The sequence below is a fragment of the Neopsephotus bourkii genome, unplaced genomic scaffold (assembly GCF_033783945.1).
Source record: "Neopsephotus bourkii isolate Nb327-2 ecotype Australia unplaced genomic scaffold, CSIRO-AGI_Nbou_v1 NB_1292, whole genome shotgun sequence".
In the NCBI taxonomy this organism is placed as follows: domain Eukaryota; kingdom Metazoa; phylum Chordata; class Aves; order Psittaciformes; family Psittacidae; genus Neopsephotus; species Neopsephotus bourkii.
Genome location: NW_026901776.1, coordinates 9,472,243 through 9,494,339, shown reverse-complemented (window position 1 = coordinate 9,494,339; position 22,097 = coordinate 9,472,243). Strand labels below are relative to the sequence as shown.

Genomic DNA, 22,097 nt, shown 5'->3' with positions numbered 1-22,097 from the left:
TACTGTCCTTTCTCCATAGCCATCCAACAGCACAACTCAAGTTTCCAGATGACTTTCCCGGGCTCAGGCTCATACTGAGCACAGGTAAAGTGTGCCCTGTGTGATTCCACTGACGGCCCAAAGCACAGCACGAGCCTGGTTGTTTTCTTTGGCACCAGGGACCCCAAAAGCAGAAGACAATCTGCATAATCAAAATGGGTGAAGAGTTTATAGCATCCTCCATGTACCATTTCCTTAAAGAGACCTAAGCTCAATTTCCCCACTGGACTAGGAGATGCCAGTTAGCCTGGAAACCCTGACCCGATCCCAAACCAGGAATCTCCAGGGAAGCTCTCTTTTCCCTTCAGCTAGCCAGGCCCGCATCTACACCACAAGCAGCCTGGTTAAGTCTGCAACCAACCTCTGGATGCTCTTTGCTTTGCCCATGCCTTAGCACACACACCCCCCACCCCCACCCCCAGTCCTGTGTGCCTGACTGCACCCCACCACCCTCAAGGCTGATAGCTTTAGGGTGGCAGGAACGTTTTCTTTGCTCAGGTCAGCTCAAATAAGGGGTTAAGCCCAGGGCAGAGTGATGCCCCCCCAGCTGCCTCCCACTGCCTGCACTCTGAGGGATACCTCTGCTCTTTGTGCCAACCAGTGGGCAGCTGCCTGAGCCTCCCTTCTTGCAGGGATGGGGAGTAACTATGGTAACTGTCTCCGGCTGCATCCCAGCTCCATGTTTGCCTCTCCTCAATACCACTTGTGTTTGTCTTTGATGCTTCTTTTGCAGCTTACTCCTTCTTTCTCCCAACAGAAGGCAGAAAGAGTGGTCTTGCAACAGCTTCCAGCCTCCCCTCAGACAATGCTAACCACAGAGGAGCTGTCTCTGCAGGTACAGCATTACCTTGCACAACCTTCCTTGCTCATCACCTGCAAGCCCCCATGGGTTCACAGCAGGACTCGTTAATCACCAAAGCACAAAATGAGTGGCAGAGGCCTGGCAGGAGCCTGGAGGTGCCAGCAGACATCAGCAAGCACCACCCAAGAGGCACACTGCAAGGAATGGTGGGGTGGCATGCTTGCAGCTAGCCTGTGGACACACACCCCAGCCTGGGTTGGTTCCGGAACGATCCTTAATCCCTGCATCCTTCATCCCCCAGCTGCGGAAAAGGGTGGCTGAGCTTCCTCCTGCACCTTCAGTCACGTTCATCGGAGGCTCTGGGGCACGGCCACTGCTGCAGTGCCTGGCACCAAAATCTATGTTCCAATCTCAGCTGTGACTGTTCAGGTAAAAATCTTCAGTGGCATCTAAATGACTCAGATGTTGAAATCGGATTTGGGAGGCGCTTCTGAGAATGGATCTTGGGCTCTTGACACCTCCAAAATGTTCCCCACAATAATTTAAGAATGTCTAAACTACCAATTAGTGCTTGATCAACACTAGTAAATAGGAGTCCTGTGTTCTGCTATCTCTCTTGCTGTTTCAGCTATTAATGACAACTACAGCACAAGCTGCCACGGGAAACATTTAATATGGGAAGCCACAATTTTTTTCCTTTTGTGCTTTAAAAATAAGATGATGGCAATTCTTGTTCCTTCTTTCTCTCACTCTCTTTTTTTCCCTTTGCTTTGTCATGCCAAGCAGCACGTCTGACACCAGCTGAAAACATCTGGAATGGTTCTGATAGGAGCCGAGCCAGCTGCCTTTTCAGATTTGCCTGGGACTGGGAGGTATTTATCAGATGTGAGTGTCTTCTCTCTAATAATATGTCATCTGAATAAATAACTGGTGGTGGCTCAGATCAGGCTGAAGCATTTGCTCTCTGCTTCCTTTTGCAGGATGTGATTTACAATGTCTTCTCTTGCTTCACACTGATTCTTATTTCACTCTTTTCATTCCATCATTTCTTTTCTTCTTCTTTCCCTCCCCTCCTTAGCATTCAATCACAGCTGACTGTGAAGGGGGTTGCTACCCAGCTCGTCACCTGCTTGCATTGTAAGCACAGGAAACCTGGGAAGCAACAGTGGAAATATTTTCTCACCAGTGCCTTGACAGTTCCCTCTGAAGGAGCAGGGCTTCTATGGGAGGCATGGCTTGGACTTGAGCCTGCCAGCATGGGGGGATGCAGGGCGAGATCTGGCCACGCCTGGGCACACAGAGGTGACAGGGAGATGCACTGTGGTTATCCATGGGCATTAGCGGTGCCAGCACTGCAGTCCCTATGGGACTTGATTTCCTCTGCCCCTTACATCAAGGGTGCTGCTGCCCATGATAGGAACCCTCTTTGATGCCACAGGGGACACCAGACCCAGTGTCAAACCCCAAAGGAGTCAGCTGCCACCCCTCCCTGTGAGCACAGCAGAGCTATTAGCAGGAGACTGCGCTGCACAAGCACATATCGGTCCCAAGGTGTTCCCACATGTCCCTGTGCCACCAGCACAGCTCCCTTCCTTCTCCCATCAGAGCTATTGGGTCACCTCCATGTGGATGTCCCCATCAGGCTCACATCACCCCTTTGTCCCACAGTGTAAGTCAGACATCTCCACCTGCCAGAAGCAGAGGGCTGTGATGAATCCCTCCTCTAGAAGCATCCCGGGCTCTGCTAAACTACAGAGCCCCTGACTCCAACGTGCTCTCCCTGGCTGGGTGCCGGTGACGGAAGAGTACACCTTGGGATGCCAAGGGCATTGCTGGCAGCAGGAGTGGTTTCAGGCAAAGAGGAAAGTGATTTATGTGACAATGATGAAATGTGAAACCCGCTGCTTTTAAGGCCTTTCATCCATCATTCTTGAGAGCCTGTGACAGTGACAACAAGAGGGAGGGTGGGACAAAGGGAGAACTGAGGAAGAAGCATGGCAAAGGGAGTTGGCTCTGAAGGCTCAGCATAGATTAAAAATAAACAGCCCTCCCCACTTGCCTCTGCACCTTAGCATCCATTCCTGCCTGTGCAAATAATCCACCTGAGAGTGACCCTTCCACTGGCAGGGATCCGAATGGTCAGTTCCAGCAGGGAGCTGGGTCTAACAGACTGTTCACCAAGTCACCACACAGGCTCAGAACCCCCAGAATTTCAACACAGGGGGTCTCTTCCACTGCAGAATCCTCACCAGGCCTCAGCCCCACAGGGCAGACCCCCACCATGGCAAAATAAACCCCACCACAACATACACTGAGAAGCAGAGCTTTTAATAGTGTCAGCTGGGAGCTCTGAGGGTCACGGCAGCTCATGTTGCTCCCCATCCCCAGCAGGACTTCTCGAAGGTATGGCTAGGTGCACTAGCAATGCCATTTTTGAAAAGGAGCTTGTTCCTGAGGATCAGAGCACCAAAGACATCCCAGCCACACCATGAAGAGAAAACCACCATTGCAAGCACCATGCAGCAGGCACGGGCACTGGGGCAGCTGGTGATGCTCATGGGCCACTGGCTGATATCCTGCTGGTACCACTTAAAAGGTTTTGCTGGAAAAACTGGATACTTGAGTGTGGAAGTGTTTTGCACCACCTGCCGGAGGACAGTGAAAAGCAAGGCAAAGGGGTAGCATTCTCCACCCTGAGCAAAGGGCTTTGGATGTAAAGCACCAGCAGAGTTGTCATGCAACAGTTTGTTTGCATTATTTGGGCTCAGATGTTTGCAAATACAGCCTGTTCTAAATGGAGATCTCTTTTTTCCAGACAGCATGTGATAAGTGTGTTAATTCTGCATTCAGCTCTGGGAGGCGAGAGGGGGCTGAGAGGAAGCATGGATGAGAGGAAGCTCTTCCCGCTCGCCTGGAAGCTGGTTCAGCAGGATCCCTGCGAGCATGGGGGGTGTTCACAAGTGACTGATCACCACTTTGCCCTCCCCAGGGCTTTCCCTGCCGACACCACTGAGCTCCTCATGGTCGCTAATGAATTCAGCCCCAGGGACACGGGTGACCCTCCCCGTGCTCCGCTCGCGGGAGATGGAGCCGAGACACAGATGGAGGAAATTGCTTTCCCAAGGACACGCGATCCATCTGCAGCAGGGCATGCAAAATGTCACTGCTCCGGGTCATCTGCCCGTGCCTGCTGAGCAGGGCCCGTCTTCACCCTGCCAGGGGCTCGAGCTAGCTGTGTCCATGCCATCTGCATGCAGGCTTCGAGTGAAAGGCTCCTCAGGACTCACAGTGAAGGTATCCAGGGAGTTCGAGTTGACGTTCAGAGTTCAGCCCTGAGCTACCATGGCAGCACAGACATATCAAATGCTTTCACCTGCTCTTGAAATATGCCGCTGTTGAGTGAGCCTTCATATTCACAGCATCCCAAAGCTCCATATTGTCGTAGCCACCTAGCACTTCAAGATTAGAAACAAATGCTCAGCATCCATGCTGTCTGCTCTCAAGGCAGCTGAGCCCTGCTATGTGGAGTATCCTGTGGGTCTCCAAGAACACCACAGGATCTTAGGACCTCCAGCCAGAGGAGGCACGTGCCATAATCCCTCCTAAACAGCACACGTTTCCACAAGGCTTTTACAACCCTTGCTGTTCTTGCTTTTTTGCAGTGCCACTTCCCATGCCAGGCAGCAAGGGCCATGGCAAGCACTGCCACCTAGAAACTTGAGAAGCAAAATGAGAAAGACTCTTGATGAGGAGAAGGCTGGAATGAGGCAGACAGCCCAGTGACACCTTGTTTTGTCTCAGAAGACCTTCACCAGGGAAGCAGTGTCTCAGGGGTGTTCTGGGGAGCTGATTAGTGGCAAGGACACAGTGCTGCTGCAGCAATTGAAACTCAGTGTGGCAGGAGCTGTAGTACATTTCAGGGGTGGTCCAGAGCAGGAGAAGGAGTCAATTTTCAGGGTCACTGTTTCTCACTGAAAGATCTATTTTTGGGTTAACCAAGCCAAGTCATGGATCACTGCAAAAAATCAGCGAATTATTGCAGCTGAGGGGAATGAAACCGAGAAGTTCAAAGGCTTTGTTTCAGCATTTGCTGAATTAGCTGCTGCAGGTTGTGTTGTTGAAATAACCATTTATTTGGACAGATTTCTAATAGCCCATTAGACCTATTTTATTAGATCCCTAAGCAGAACGTTTGTTTTCAAACTGAGTCATTTACTCAACACAAGATAATTTTTCTGGTTTTCATTTCAGCGGGAAGCTGACAAATAATGCATTTCCCAATGACCCCCAGTTGTGGATTTGTTATGGTTTGGGGTTGGTGGGGTTTTAATACTGTTGTTCCTGTAGCAAACCAGAGCAATGCTTATTTGCACAGCTATAGTCAAATGTCGCTTTCCTCATAAATCTCTGCTGACCAGGTAAGAGCAAGGAAGTGTACAACTGCCTGGGAAGGCAAAGTGGCATGCTCTCCTAAGAAACATAGAAACCCAGGCTGCTCCTTTTCTAGCTAATTTAGAGAAGATGGTCAGTAGGTCCTTTGCTAGCTGTTTTGCAATGGGGTGAGTTTTACAGTGACGAAGATGCTATTCCCTGCATAAGTACGTCCCTATGGGTTCCCACAGGATCCCAGGGTCCTGTCCCTGAGCAGCCACGGCAGAGCAGGGAAGGCATGTACAAAACTTGCTCTTAATCCCTTTCCTCACCACTCATTTTCAACACAGAGATTTCCTGCAACAGAGGCAGTTTCTTCATGCTTAGCAACTACCCATGGGTTTTCCTCTTTTGGACTTAATGGAAAGTTTAGCATAACATTCTACAGCAAAGAGTAAGGCTGAATAATTATATCTTTTGGGAAGAGATGCCTTTTTTTGCTTCTTTAAAGCCCAGCTCCTACTAGCTTTATTTGATGCTGCTCACTCTTGAATTGGAGGACAGAGAGAACAAGCTAAAGTCTAGTGGCAGAGTCATTCTTCCAGAGATTTGGTGAACTCTGCAACCAACCAGGCCAAGCTCCTTCTGAGACACCTGGCTGGGGTGAGGGAGGTCTTACCTGCAAGGGAGCAAAGTGGAGCTTGCATTTGGGAGACCAAAATCTAGGCAGGGGAAGTCTGGGTCACTGTGAAGGAAGAAACATCTTCCTTGACTGTTTGTGTTCTATGTAAGGACAGCAGGAGGCAAAAGGTGCAGCTTGAAGATCAAGCTCTGTCTGGAGATCAAGAGAAGGACTCTTACGAGAACAGCTGACTATTAAATGTTGCTTCCAATAAGCAGCAGTCAAGGCAGCTGTAAGAATTCAGGGAATCCACTGAGTCCAGCCTCCCATGAATAACTCCATGATGGAGACCCACACAGACTCTCCAGGAACCTGTTACAGTGCTTGACCTCTCTCATGGGGATGACCTTTTTTCCTTTATGTGTGATCAGAATTTCCCTTGCAGCAATTTAAGCCCCTTGTCCTTTGCTGTGCATCTCTGAGAACGATTTTGCTCCATCTTATTTGCAGTGGCTCTTCTGTTTGCTGGAGATGGCAAACAGCTCCCTGCTTCTCTGGACAATTCTCACACGCCAGGTGCTCCAGCCACCAATCATCTCATTCCAATTGGCTCATTCCAGTTTGCTGCTATCTGTTCCCAGGGATTCCCAAACTGGATACAGTACTCCAGATGTGATCTCACAAGTGTCAAACAGAGGGGACTGCTGACTGAAGACAGCACATTTCCCTGGGTTTGCAAATCCTGTCTGCTCTTACATGAGGTTCTCACCATGATAATTGCAGGTATCAGTGCAGGCTCTGCCTGCCAGCTTTGCCTGTCCATCTTCTGAGCCTGGCATCAGGCGGCATTGATGCCGCAGCCATGTAGCTGGGTTATCAAGGTGTGACACTGAAATCCCTAAGCCTTGCCGAAGAGGCCGGGGCAGAGCAGCTGCAGCTCAATGCCCTGCAAGCAGGGGTTAACATCAGTGGAGAGCTGGTTTACCTGTAAACAAGAGGGGAGAACTGAAAGTCTATGCTCACATCCATCACAAGGCTTTCACAGATGCCTCTGCCCTCTGGATGTGCCTTGGGATAAAGATTTTATCCTGCCTTACATGGGATCTCTCACCCACTCAGTGCTGGAGATCAGAGCATAATGCAAGAGTGGAGTTTCTGACAGAGAAAGTGGGTGTTTTAATGAATCACTTGAGATGCAGAGCCATGAATGTCCAGACATTCTTGGAGATGTTTTAATAAATAACAATGAAGATAACATTTTAAACACTGTGAGCAGGAAATGCATTATTGAACATGCATAACACAGTACAAACTTGGAGCCCTTTCAAAGCTTTCAAAGAAAGGCCAGGCAAAATTCAAATGAATGGAAGCAGACAGGCACATTTGTGCTTTAAAGGCTGTCTGTGGCTTCCAGAAAAGGAGCACGGTAACATTGACCTGCATCAGCTTTATGTACTGGTGCACCTACCTGCTCTCCACACTCCTCTGCAGCAACGTACTTGGCCCTCAGGTGGGCAGAGAAGCAGGAGACAGACACACATTGGTTTTGTGCGCCTGCAAGCTGTGCATCAGCCCAGTCCACTCCTTGGCTAGAAAGACTGGTGCCAAGGCTAAGGAGGAGCACAAATACTCACTGGGAGCTGCCTCTGTGTCCAGTCTCTTTATGGACCCTGAATAAACTCTGGCAGCTTAACATCCTCTGGCAAGGAATTCCTCAGCTTCAAAGTCCCATAGATCTTTGCTGCATTGGGTCTACTCAGAGAAAAACAGATATTTTCACATTCCTTCTGAATCTGTAGGATCTCTGGGCCTCTGCTAGATGATAAAGGCCACAGGGGGATCATTCCTGAGACATTTTCAAAGGGAAGGCAGGATTGATACCAAAAATTCAGGTGGATAAGAAGGTTACTAATTACATGCATACATCTGCAGGGCATGCTAACTTTGAAGAATGTCACTTTGATTGCAGGGACTCCTAGGACAGGCAGGGATCCAGTGGATGGTGTTCAAAACAGCCACAGCCAGAGAGCTCTGCTGCCCCTACAACCAGTGCGGGATTAGAAGGAGAATTCAAGGTTTGCAAAAAGTGCCAAGGGGGCTGTATTACTATGCAACAGTGAGGCCAAATCAGAGCATGATCCTCAGCTTAAGATCTCAGTTTTAATGTCCTAAGATCAGTGCAAAGTGCAGAGCGAGATAATTAGGATTTTGCAGTAACACAAAGGAGGGGAATTCCTAAAAATGGCCAACGCCTCTCACTTTTGTTTTGTTTTGGTTTAATGACTATAAAACGTGACCTCAGTTAGATCAACACCAGCCCAAAGCTAAAACCCCCATGAAACTGAGCCAGGCACACGATCTCTGTAGGTTTTCTTGTCAGTACCTGCTACTCATAGTAGTCACCTTTCCTTCCAGCCTTCTACTTTAATCACATCATGCAGCTCCCTCCCTAGAGCATGTGGAAGAGAGGGGGGACTGTGTTGCCTACAAGAAGGAGGAGCAATGGATGCTGAAGTGTGGAGGTAAGGTACAAGCCAAGTGAGCTCAAGCACTGTCTGTTAGCAGGGCCAGGGGAAAGAGGTGAGGTGGGAAGCCTGTACACTGCTGGGCAGGACCACAGCAGCGGTGTTAGACACCCTCAGTGCAGGAATCAGCATTTACCTTGGGTAAACATCTCTAATGCTACAGCTTTGCATCAGCACAGGTCTGATCTGACTTATGTCTCCTAGGGGTGGATCTCTGAGAGCGGGTTTAAGATTTTAGGTGGGCAAGATTGTAGGATTAGTTTCTAAAAGTCACTGTCCTATTTAATAATGGCAGGGGTGCTAGGGGTGGTAACCCGAGGCCACAGGTGAGAATTAGGCTTCTCCAGAAAAGGCACAGTGTGGACAAGGTATAGTAGCCAGTAGGGGCTGAAACTAATGGGCTTCCAATCACTTCTTTTCCCAGCTGGCAATAAACCCAGACTTCCAAAAGACAGTGGCACAAGGTGAAATACTGGGAATGTCTCATTCTGCTGAGCTGGATTTCTAGCAGGTAACAGCTGAGAGGCCCCCACACTGACTTTAATCTAAACAAACTTTCCCAGACCCTTGGACCCTAACTATCAGGTCTCAAAGCTGAACACACTGCTGTGGACACATCAGGTGGGAAACAACTCAACCCCCTGCAGATTTCAGGTGCTGAAAAGCCACAAGAAGCTGTTTCAAAGCAACGTGTTTGATTCACTCATGATACTGGTTCTTTTGAAGTAATTTCTCCTTTGCTGGAAGGTTCAGAGCCGCCTATTTTCAAATGCCATTGTGTACTCAAACCAGCCTCAGAATCCTCCGGTTTCTCATCAGAGCTGCTTGGTCACACCGAGCCCTCCCCTGAGAGGTCAGCAGATTCCCACGGAGGCTGCCCTGGTTATTTGAAGCCCGGCCCTGCCATAGCCTTGCTTTCCACTGAGGAAGATTTTATTTGAGCGTGGTTTCTATTGCTGACGGCCCTGCTGTCTGGGTTGACAGAGAATATTCCTCAAGTACCTACTGAAGCAGCAATCTCCAACATGCTCCCAAGACCTTATCTTTGCCAATTCTTTTTAGATAGGGCTTGATTTTCCTCTCGCTTACACCTGCTTCACAGCAGGGTAACTCCACTAAAAAGACTCCTCATTTACACCTGCAGTAGGAAGAGAAGAATCGAGGCCATCCCCTGCAGGAAGAACACACATAAAATAAGGGCTGCACAATATGCTATAAAAAAACGACAATCCCCTGACTGCTTCCACTATTGCAGCACAGAAACTCCTCTCTCCAATGTTGTTTTTAATAAAAACCTTACGGGAAGGAAACTGCCTTCCTGAGCCATCCTGCACAGACTCAGGAGAACCGTTGGGTTGGATCGTGACAGTATAAACTGGTTTATTGCCAGAACAAGCAACAGATGCCAGCAGTGTGACACGGAGCGAGGATTTGGCAGTTTGTTCAAACACTCTTGACAGCAGAAGGCATTTTAGACTCTGACAGATAAGAAATTGGCCAGCAAAATGCATTGATGGAGTATGTGGGCTGTGGAGTCTGCCCTGCCACCTCCTGAAATAATGCAGGACTGAGTCCAGTGGGAATGCGCAGCTTTTGCAGGGTAGCGGGACTGCTGGATCCCATACAGCAAATAACTTAGTTTCTGCAAGAAGCCATTGTTTAGAGAGATGGCATCTGCTCTATGTTTGTCTGGAGGTTTTCAAAGCTGGAAAATGGTTCATCGCCATATTTCACAGGTATAGAGCACTTTCTGAGCCTTTTCTTGTGTAGGCAGGTGATGCCTTGATACTGTGATGATTGCCCCTACAGAAACATTATTCAGAGAGGGAGATGTTGCCATTGAACAGCGTAACAGGGCATTTCTCTTTTAGAGAAAGATGGATGGGTTAGTGTAACTGTATAAGATGGGAGGTTAGAGTGAAAAACAACTAGGTAAGTAGGTAGGTAGGTAGGTAGGCAGGCAAGCAGGCAGACAGGCGGATGGATGGATGGATGGATGGATGGATGGATGGATGGATGGATGGATGGATGGATGGATGTGTTTCAATATCTATCTTCCTCTTACTTATCATGCTGGCTGGCAAGCATCACCTTGGCAGGATCTGTCCTCTACTCAGGGCCAGGAGATGAAATGCAGCTGGTTCATTGGTTCTTTCTGGCTTGAACCCATGAACCTTTTGGGTTCATAGTTCAGACTTCAGATTCTTCTTGAGAAACTGAGTCCTTTCTGCTTGGTTTGGCCTGCATCTCCTGCAATGAGATGAGTTGAGCCTCCATAGGATCCATAGGATCTCATAGGAGGTACAAGGGTCGGGGTACATCTAGCTGGATCACTAAAGGAGAACAAGGACAGCAGATTCTTAAACTACAGCTCAAAGGCGCAATGAGGCTCTGTGGGAAAGTGCAGTGTCCTGCTGAACAGAATTGTACAGCATGTCCAGATGTTTGTCCTTTGACAGAAAATGCCATAGTAGTTCAAAAGCTTCTCTGCTCCCCTCAAACCTCCTCAGTTTCTACATTTCGCCTCCACCTGGGGATGTGAGCAAGTGCTGAAATGCCAGAAGTCCCTGCAGGTAGTGGAGCCATGTTTTGCTCAGTGCCATGCCCTGCCACTGCCGGCAGAGGCTCTGCAGCCCTGTAGCACATCTGGCCATTTACAAGAGAAACCAGCCTCTTCATTTGGCTGGGAACAGCACCTGAAGCAAGACCGCTCTGAATCCAAGCCGGCAGCCCTCCCTTTGGTACCAGACCACCACTTTCCAGCTCTCTCTGCTCTTCCTAGACAAATCTTCCAGCAGCTCTCTGCAGCTAAACTACTCACAAGATCCACTCCCCTTTCACACCAGCTGCAGACAGCTCCTGCTTATAGCAGGGACTATTTGCCCCCAGCACTGCAGGATGTAGAGCAGGAGCACCCAGGATAGCCCTGCCCAGCGTGTGCAGCCACGGCCCCATCACTACCTGTGGCCTCCATGGCACACGTGAGGAACTTCCATCCTCTGTGCAAGCAGGTTCCCTGTCCCGTTCTCAGGCTTTGCCGAGGAAGGTTGGCATAGCCTGACACAACAGCAATGACAGCCAATTACCGGCTTAAAAACTGCCCCAGGCGAGTGGGCTGCCCAGCTCCTGTCAGAATGATCTCAGGTTAGGCTGGGAGTTGTCAGCTGGCTGACTGAGCCCACGGCTCATCTCCACCGCCTGGGAAGGATGTGCCAGCGCTCCCCACGCTGCGCTCCGCTCCATGGTTATTCCATCCCCCATGTTTGGGAGGAGGTTTTGGAGGGGATCAGAGGGGAAATGCACGATGCTGAGCCAGCTGTGCTGAGGATAGCAATTGGACAGGGAGAGAAACCTCCCCTCTACCTGCAGCCAGGGTCAGCCAGTGCTGGGAGAGTCTTGAGGAGCCTGGAAGCAGAAGAGCCAAGGGTCAGCAAGAGGGAGATGCAGCTGGAAGGTGGTACGGGCAGAAATGGCACAGCATGCTGTAGCATGTAGCATGTAGCGGAGGGAAAGGATGGACAGCAGCAGGGGCAAGACCATGGCAGCCACACAGCCAGAGCACCCCAGCAGCCAGACCCAAGGAGCAGGGGACAGGGATGCACTGGCGCAAAGCCCAGCACAAGGTCTAAAATGCATGTGGCAGAAGTGCCATTGAACACTGCACGAAACAGAGCACAAGAAGTGCTTCACCAGCACGGGAGACCACAGACATGGGCAGATGACCCTTGTGGAGCAGGATTTGGGTCACGAATGAAATTTGGGATGGAGATGCTATGGGGTAGAGCTGTTAATCCTGTTAATCCTCCAGGTTTAGAGTGCAGCAGCAGCCATGGAAGGAGCCTGTGCATGGACAGGGCAGCCCTGTTAGCGTCACTCACCTCTGTCCAGTGCCAGCGTGCCCTCCACCCTGTGTGTCCCCTGCCCCAGCAGCAGCCACGTATCACATTTGATGTGCAGGGGTTTCCACTTCAGACGCTGCGATTCAACTTTCCTCTCCAGATAAAGTTATTAAGGCAAATTTGATCAAAATGACACATGGATTACAGTGTGTGTTTCAGACTTTAATTCTGTTTACTGTTCGGGGGGAATGGGCAATTATTACAAAAGCTGGGACAGAGTGTTTTTAATAACATTTCTTGTTAAGATTTAATTACAGGAAATTGTGTTTTCTTAATCACTGAAAACTCCACTGCCTGGGAATTTTTTTTTATATAATTTCGTTTGCAGTTTATTAAATCCTTAGGTTATTCCTTTTCTGAGGCTTTGTTTTAGTCAATTGCTAAGTGCTTCTTAACATGTGTAGGAGCAGATTGCTCTGAAGCACAAAGAAACTGAAGGGAGTATTCTCTGGGAGGAAGGGGCAGCCTCTGACAAAGCAGATTTCTGAGCAGGATTTTGAAGTGCTAAAGTATTCTTTAAAAATAAACAAACAAATAAATAAAAATCTATCACTTTTCCCCCAAAACCTGCCTATATCTGCAGCCTGACTGATGCTAGTACCTGCCAGGTGCCCATGCCTGCCAGGGCTGCTCCCCACCTCCTTCACTCCCCAGTGCACCCATCTCATACAAGGGCGATCTGGGGGGGCTACCCAAAATAAGGGCCAACTTCTTCAACCCAGTCCTGCTTCAAGCTCTGCCTGCAGAGCAAGGACCTCCTGAGCAGCTTGTGCCTTGACTCTGGCCTGGTATTTTGTGAGAACAGATGTATCTGCTAAGATCTCCCTCTGTTTGCTGTAGGGTGACATCCAAGTCCACATAACTTGGAAACCCTAAAAGCAATGGGAATCCACAGCCTTCAAATTGAATGTAGCCTAAGCCTGCCCTTAGACTTTCCAGGATCTAGACTGGACTGTGCAGATTTCAGTGCATTTGCTAAGGCAAAGATATCTGCTGTCTCTTCTGATACCTGAACTAGCTGGGAGAGCATCAAATGACTGTAGGAAGTAACTGGTCCAAAACAATCAAGAAATGGTGGCTCTTCATGCAATGCTTTGTTAAGCTGTGGAACTTCTTATCGCAGGGGTTTGGGATGGTAAACATCAATATGGATTCAAAAGGTGGCGGACGAAAGTCAAGGAAGACAAACCTATTGATAGCTTAACCAAGCAGCTCTTGGTTAGACCTCTGGTCAGGGGGTCCCTGAGCTGCTGGGAGCTGGAAGAGAAGCTGCACTGCGGACTTGTCCTCTTCTCACACTCTTCCCAAGCACACACCATCAGCAGCTGAGATGCTGAGCTGGATGTGCATTTGGCTGGATACCATACACCTGCACGGGATGTGAGCCCGTATGCCCACAGGGCATGAACGCCCTTTTGTGCCTCCTCCACAACGGCTGCGTTTGAGTGCATGCCATCCGCTCTGCTCTGCTGAGCACTTCGGTCTCCACAGGAGCCACACATCTCCACAAGCCTGGGGCAAGCAGGACAAACAACAATCCCTCAGCTCTGGGATTTCAGCTGAGGCAAAAGTGTGTCCTGGTTTTGGCTGGCATAGAATTAATCTTCCTGCTACCTAGTGCTGTGTTTTGGATTTAGGATGAGAACTTTGATAACACACTGATGTTTGAGTTGTTGCTAAGCGGTGTTTACCCTAAGTCAAGGACTTTTCAGCTTCTCACACCATGCCACCAGTGAGTAGGCTGAGGAGCACAAGCTGGGAGGAGACACAACCAGGACTACTGACCCAAACTGGCCAAAGGGATATTCCATACCATTTGACAGTAGGTGGGTGGTAAGCAATTGCATTGTACATCGCTTGTTTTGTATATTCCAATTAATTACTATTGTTGTTATTATTGTGATTCTTATTATTGTGATTCTTATTATTGTGATTATTATTAGCCCTTCCTTTTCTATCCCTATTAAGCTGTCTTTATCTCAACCCACAAGTTTTACTTCTGTTTCTAGTTCCCTCCCCATGGCCCTGGGAGGGGAGTGAGAGAGAGGCTCTGTGGTGTGTAGCTGCCTGCTGTGTTAAACTATGACAAGCAGCAAGTTTATCAAACTGCCAGGTTCTCCTCTTGGTCAGCCCAACCTGAGAGCCCCGTGATCCCTGTTGTATTCTTCAGGACATCCATGACTTATGCCACAGGCAGGGAGCAGAGAACTGAGATAACTGCATGGAGGAGGGCAGAGTACGTTTCTTCCATGCTCTGCTTGCTGCCAGTGGCACAAATGACTCCTCAGGCCTTGTAACTATTTGCACTCCCTTCAACATATTGATACTCCCCTTCTGGCAGTCAGGCTTGGCTGCTTTGACATGTAGAGGGCTAAGCCTTCCATCCTGACCTTTGTCAGATGCATCACTTAGTGCAAAGATCTTTTCAACCATCATTTTAGGAGAGGGACATAGTTTTATAATGGAATCTCCATTGCACCTCTCTGGTTATTCTGAGCACCATCAGCCCCAGTTCAGGGCTCACAGCTCTGTCCCTGCTCCATGACAGTGACAGTCACTGACAGCTTTCTCAAAACACCACACCCTTCATTTCAGGACATAAGCATTGAAAAGAAACATCACCTACAAACAAATATGCCAAACACTTGTGGCACGCCTGTCACATAGTGAAGATCAGACCCAAATCCGATCCCTACCCTTGGTCAGGTCTGACATATGTCAGTCCTCTGTTCCAGCTCTGACTGCGTGGTTTTCAGTCAGGGCTGTTTCTTTAAACCAATCACCATTTTTCTTTGTCTGGTTTCTTAAACCAGAGTAATTTCTCCCACAGTAAATTTCTCCTGTGTTTGCAGATTAGGACCTGTGTAAAGCAAACAAGATGGGCTTACTTGGGAGGGGCATAGAGAAATGAGAAGACAGAGCCCCACCATCTCCATTACCCTGTGCAGCCTGCTGCCACACTCCCTTCTTCCTCCCCCCTGAAACCCCTGTCCATCCCATGGGGCTGAGGAGCCCAATGATCCATGGTGCTGAGAGCACTGACGCAAGAGTCTCTTAGTCACTCCGTGCCTGGCACAGATCACATCTCAGGGTAATTGTTTCTGAAGGTTCCTTGCTTCTAAGGTCTTGCATCTGTCACAAAGGAGTATTTCCCATCTGCTGGGATTTACTCCAGGTTCCCGGGACCCAGCTGATTCCTGCTTACCAGCTCTCAATCAAGAGCAGTCACATCAATCTCTAACCTGGCTTCAGCTAATATCCCCAGGGCAGGACCTGTCACAGGGAGTGCGTGGGCTTGCACACCATGAGTTTCAGCTGGTAACTGCAGATTGCTTTGCAGAAGCTACATCAGTCAAAGGTTATAAAAGGCATCCCCTATACCCCCAGGCCTCATGCTTGGGCTCCTGAGTATGCACAATGCTGAGGAAGGCCAGGCTCAGACTTGTGTGAATGCTCTGGGACACACTGAGGAGAGCAATACCTGCAAACCTTTTGATTGCCCAAGAAAGAAGGATGCCAGTATATACAACCATGTTTTCAGATCCAGTATCACCCACCAGTGTGGGGCCAGTGCTGAGGAACCCAGTGGCACAGACAATGCACACAAGGTTAGCAATGATTTTCAGCAAACTCTTAACTCCATCATGTTTAGCCACAGTGACCTTGTAGCACCCATTCCAATTCATCCTAGCTAGCGGGTTCCTCAATACTTACTGTCAGACAGCAGAGATCAGCCTCTACGCCTGTATCTTCACCTTCTGGAGCCATGGGGGGGGACAGAGAAGCCCTTCTGAAAGTACAGCTTCCTCCAGATGCTCTGGACTTGCGGACTTCCCTCTGTGAAAAGCCTTGCTGGGACACTGCAGGCATGCAGCAACATCTACAGAAATTCAGGGTGTACTGCAGGCTCTAAGGAGAGAAGCAGAGCCAGCAACAGGGAGCCAAATCGACTCTCTTTTAATATACATCAGCTTTCCACATCACCACCTTCCCATGGCAGCCAGAAATGTGAGAGACACATCTCAAGCACTGAGCAGTAATTAGAAAAGACGAAACTTGGGTTTGTTTCCGTATTTTGCGTATCAAAGCTCTGAAGCGAGGGAGGCTTTGGTGCAATGAGTCTTGAAATATTCTCTACAGTCTCCTGAGATTTAAAAAGCAGCAGCTCAGCCTGCTTCCACTAAAAGGATGAACCAATGGGTTCAGCGTGACCAGTCCTTGGCACTGGACTGTGCTGGATTCTTCCAAGGGAGATAGAAAGAAACCTGAAGGTATACCTATCCCTGGGGAGGTGTCTCTCGCCTCAGTCAGCCTGTATGGTGCAAGAAAAGCAAGAAGAGGTTTGTGAGGGTCATGAGCCCTTAGAGCTCTGTGATCCACATGTTTTTGTCCACAGCACTGGTGGTAGTTCAGGCTTAAAACATCTGCAATGTCTGTAAGAGGTACCAAGCATGGGACATCCCTTGTACTCAGGCTTGACCCAGTCTGGGCTCAATTTATTCAGCATATAATAACAGCCCGTTGCCTATGCTGGGGCATTCTCCCAGCCCAGGCTGGAGTTAATAGTGCAGATAGTGAGCAAGCATGGTGTGGCTTTGGGCTAAATGAGGGCACAGACAGCTCCAGATCTTGTCCATAGAAACAGGATTCACCTCTACATGAGAAGCTCAGGCACCGATGTTGGTGTTGCTCTAATGGGCACCAGTGAGCCTTAGAGCACGTGGGTTCTGCAGTTAAGTCCCTCTGGGCTAAGCTAGGAGATGCAGCAGCATCCTGGGTTGATCCCATAGTTCTTCTCACCTAGAAAGCTTTTGTGCATTCCTAGGCAGCCAAGGATTCAGGAAGCTTGCAGAGAAGTCCTAAGTAGGTGGCCAGGACCCTGCTGTGCACCCATCTTCTGAAGAGGCACCCGGAGCACCCTGACAGAGTAATACCCCCCCCCCACACGCCTTCATGTTGTGTGCCATGCTGCTTTCACAGGCTTCGTGAGCCAGGGCTGTCCAGGTTACAGCCACTGAGGAGGAATCTACAGATTACTGGATAGATCTGCTGGGTGACCCTCTATCACTTGCTTGCATTAGGGTAGCACTTCAAACAAGTCAGCCAGCAACACAGCCAGGAGTGAGCTCTGCAAACTGGAAGCAGTGGGAGGAAACAAGACGTAAATAAAGTATTTGCTAGTGGATTCAGTATCCCCTTTTCACTGACTGGACAACTGGCACAACAAATGTGGTTGTCAGGCCTTGTTCAAGGAAAAGTTAGCCCAGGAGCATGAAACTTCAAAAGCTCATCCAGCCTTTATCAGAGAGCAGACACTGCCAGGCTTGTGGATTGCTCCCTCTCCACTTGTGTGGTGCACAGGGAAGGCTGGTAGCTCTGACCCCCATCTGCTTCAGCTCCCAGCTCCAACGGGGGTCCCAGAGCAAGGCAAGGATAGAGAAGGCTCTGCGCACCAGCTGCAAGGGGTACTGGTGCTGCACCTCACACCCAGTGTGAGCCTGGCTGGGTGGGACTCTGGCCATAGCCACAAATGCCATTAGTCAGGAGTGATGCAAACAGGATCCTGTCTAATCTTTCAGATTATTTGTGTTCCCATCAGCACTACAAAGCTGAACCAAAACCTAACAAACAGCCTCTGTAAGCTGTCTTGCCAGCTGATCAGACCACTTACTTCAGCTGGGAAAGCTGAACGCGCACAGCATATTCACAGAAAGAAGAATATCTCTGAGTAATAGTCATGAATGCAATGACACCATTACTTAGAGCTGCAGCATCTGGGCTGCTGCTGTGGTGGTGTTTTTGTTTGGCTGGGGAGATGCAGTGTGACATTGCTGTTATCTATGACGCAGAGATCAGAGTAGCACAGATCCCCAGCGTGTCATGGATTATCGTGTCCTAGCACAAACCTCTTTCTGTTGCTCTTTTACAGCTAAAGCTGTCAGTAAAATACACACTTTCATACCAAAGGAAAAAAATATAAATTATCCTTCTCAGCTGACAGATACATTAGTATTTTGTCGTTCCCTTTGGCTTGTGGTTAACTATGCTACAGCTCCTCCATTGGCCCAAAATAAGATGTAACACTGACCAGTACCCCAGTGCGGAGCAGGACATGAGGATGTCCTGATCACAGCCTTGCATGGATGAAGGTACCTTAATTTCCTCTCTCCCTGCTGTGTTTAGAAACTCCTAGTAATGAGTTTAGCTGCAGTGGCTGGCCTAGGGCTCACAGCAGAGGCTGGAGTGGGTATGTATGTCCAGATCTGCTTGGAATCAGCTGCCCTCTTGGAAACCTCAGCTCCATAATGCTCTGAGTCCTGCCACAAGCTAGATAGTGCTCAGGAGGTTCTGCACTGCAAGGCACACACTGAGGTCCATGCCAGGCATATAGAGATGCACAGCAAGCAGAGAGAGGAGGAGCAATGCACCTGGGAGCTCACAGAGATGTCCCTGACCCTCCTCTCCCGCAGCTCTTGTCACTTCCCAGTGTCATAGGACCTGCACACATCTATCTCTCTCCTTCCAGCCTCCCCCACAGGCAGTCCAGGAGAAGCAGAGCTACTCAAGAAACACGTGAGCCTTCATGGCTGAGCAGGAATATTCTGAGTGGGAATACAAATACTTCCTGGTGCAACATGCAGAAAGAGGAGTTTCAGCCCACAGCTCATGCCATCAGAGTGTTTGATTTCCTAGCAAGTTGACCAGAGGTGTGAAACTGCTGAACAAAGTTATTTTCCCAGAGAGCATTGTTAAAAGATATCTGATATATTATTGGGAAAGATAACCACCGACAACAGGAAAAACTGCACACATCTCTGGCAGAGGGCATCAATGAGGCAACTCAGGCCGATTAGAGTGGCACATTTGATTTCCCAAAACCTAGACTTACAGCAACCTAGAAAAGCACAGAAGATTGTATTATAAGTCTGCTATGTCTGTACTTTTTCCCAGTTTGGGAAGCCATCAGGAAGAGTTGAACTTTCAGCAAGGGCTTAAAAATGATGATCTAGAAAATGAAAGAATATAAAACATAACACTAGCCTGCTGATGCCAAGGGATCCTCTCTGAAGCTTCAGGTTTGGAGAAATACTCTAAAAGGAGGATTTGTCCTTCTTGGAAGTTTAAAAATACAGGTTTGAAAATTAAATGCCTCAACCCAAATCCCCTGCTCCCTCTGGCAAGCAAATGACCATATTCCTTTTACATGTTGACAAGCTCCTTCTTAAACCCCACTGAAGCTTTTTCTCTCCATTACACCTGCTAAGAAACTATTGCAGAACGTCATTCCTTTCTGATGCTTAAAAGCCTTTTTCCAGCCTATTTTTATTTGTAAAGAGCCCTTCTGATGGCAGTAATAATTCCCACTCTTTGCAGGAAATACCTTATTTGAGAGGACTGGCACTTTCTCCTATCTCTATTGTTCTCACACAGAATCAGAGTGGTTGAGATTGGAAGGGACCTCTGGAGGTCATCTTGTCCAATCCCCTTGCTTCTGATATCTCCAAGGATGGAGACTCCACCACCTCTCTGGCCAACTTGCACCACTGCTTGGTCACCCTCACAATGAAAAAGTATTTCCTGATGCTCAAGAACCTCCCATGTTTCAGTTTGAGCCTGCTGCCTCTTGTCCTGCTAAAGCACTACCAAAGACAGCCTGGCTCTGCCTTCTTTGCAGCCTCTCTTTTTGTACACACTGATGAGAAGCCATTTTAGCCAGCCAACATGATGCAGTAGCAACCCCAGGATCTCTACCTTCCTGACTGTTTCAAAGATATGGACCCCCAGATATAGCTGAGCTTTTCATAAGCAGCTTCTCACATTTTCCAACACTGCATTTTGTAGTATCAGACCTTATTACCTCTCTATTATTCCAGTCTTCAAAGTCACTCGATTTCTGCTGTATTACATTCTGATCCTCTTCTGTCTTGCTGATATCTCCCACCTTTGTGTGAAGATCAAATTCTACCAGAGGACACCTATGCTTCCATTAATGAAAACATCAGATCAGACATAAGATTCATCCTTACGAAGCAATGCTAGATGCTTAAGCCTGGTCAGCATCCTCTTGGGAAACACACTCTACTGTCATCTCCTCTTGAGCCAGTTTTTTACCCTAATTGTCAGCTCTACTGATCCCCAAATACCTCAGCGCCATGGGTTTCTCAGTGGCATCATATAAGAATGTATTTGAAGCATAGATTTGCCACATTTCTTTTGTTTAGAAAATCAGCTGCCTTCTCAAACAAACATATCAGAATTCTCTGCCATGATCTGCCCAGGGCAAAACACTTGTTTCATTGTATGACCTTTTCCATTTACCTCTGCTAATTTGTCCATCCTTCACAAGTTGCTCAAAAGCTTTAAATATTGCTGAGGTCAGACATGGCCATGGACATGCCCAGAGCACATTTATCACCCTTATTAACTGCAGATACTACCTTTACTAATCTCTAATGGAGTGTTATTCAGTTTGAGGGATGTATCAAAGCCCCATGCCAGATGCTTTTCATCTGCATGCAAGTCTTTCGGTGTTTAGAAATGCAAATTACCCATGCTTCCCAAACTGACCACATTTGAAGTCTGCTTCCACCCTGGTGTGATTGCTAGACTGTCTGATACCTAGACTGATGCTCTTAGCTGGCCATCTAAAGCGAGAGAGCATGCTGATAGTGTAATACAGCTGCCTCTAGCCAAACAAGCAAATTGAGATGGTCCAGAGCAGGAGTAAGGAGGCAGTGTCAGGTGGGTAAAGGATATTCAGAGATTCTCCCAGATGGCACCAGAACTGCTTTTCCTGCAGGCTTCACCTACAGGTTTGGCCTGGGGCTTTTGGGAACTCCAGCACAGGAAATGTTTTATTTTATTCCCTGCATTAAGAAAGGTTGTTCAGCTGGCAGATGGGTAACTGTTGTGACAAAATGTTGTGCTAGAAATAAAGCAGGCTAGGAGTAGCAGATCAAATTAAGAGAAAAACATGCTAGTAGGTTGGCTGAGGAACAAATGAGGACAGCATGTAGCATCAACTTTGGAATTAAACACACTGTCCTCAGTTGTCCCTTAGCCACCCAGGCAGATTTCTTACATGTTGCTGCCAGATTATTTTCTATGCAGACACAGAAATAAAGTCCAGAAAGTATCTGTGCAATAATCCAGCTCTCCAGAAGTTGTGTCATCAGTATATGTCCTCAGGACACTGACAGTGTGCAGGCATTAGATGGATGGAGAGAAATGAGGTATCTGTTGGGGATATCAGAACATGCCTCTATTTCATGGGGTTTTTACCCCTCTCCGAACTAAAAATCCTGCTGAGCAAAGCAGCAGATCCTGATGCTTGTTCAGTGCCTACAAAAAGGGGCATATCTAGTTGCATTCATAAGGTCTCCTGGATTTAAGTTTGAGAACTCTCTGCAATTTTTTTTTACTCTTTTCTTCTCTAAATCCAAACCAATTTGACATCATGCAGCAGGGTGAAGATGTTCAAATGCCATTGTCTGAGTTCATACCCTGAAATTATATTAATGCCTTCTGTCTTATATCAATGACTATGACCACTTAATACTTGATGTTAATCCTTTTCCCATCTCAAAATCAGGCTGAACCCAGCACACAAGTTCAAGGTATAATGTTTCCCACATGGTTAAGACATTTGCCATTCCAGTCTAATGGCTCTGTGGACTCCCATTCTCCCTGGGCTCCTTTGGTGGCCAAGGGTCCAGTGAGAACACCCTGGATGACCGAAGATGTCTCAAACAGCATGAGGCATCAGTATTTTGGCAACTAATTCCCACCTCAGCCAAGGCAGCCTGCAAACCTCATAGCTCTGCGTAGCTCATAGACCT

At 48.2% G+C, this 22,097-nt stretch overlaps 1 protein-coding gene and 1 long non-coding RNA gene across 2 annotated transcripts in view; one reads left to right on the top strand and one right to left on the bottom strand.

The window, feature by feature from the left end:
- The window catches only part of RNF8 (ring finger protein 8), a 238,876-nt gene that overhangs the window by 138,940 nt on the left and 77,839 nt on the right, over window positions 1–22,097 (bottom strand). The window lies entirely within an intron of this gene.
- On the top strand, window positions 475–1,784 carry LOC133219023 (uncharacterized). Its single transcript, XR_009727338.1, has 2 exons — window positions 475–1,270; window positions 1,628–1,784. It is a non-coding gene; the product is annotated as an uncharacterized LOC133219023 (long non-coding RNA).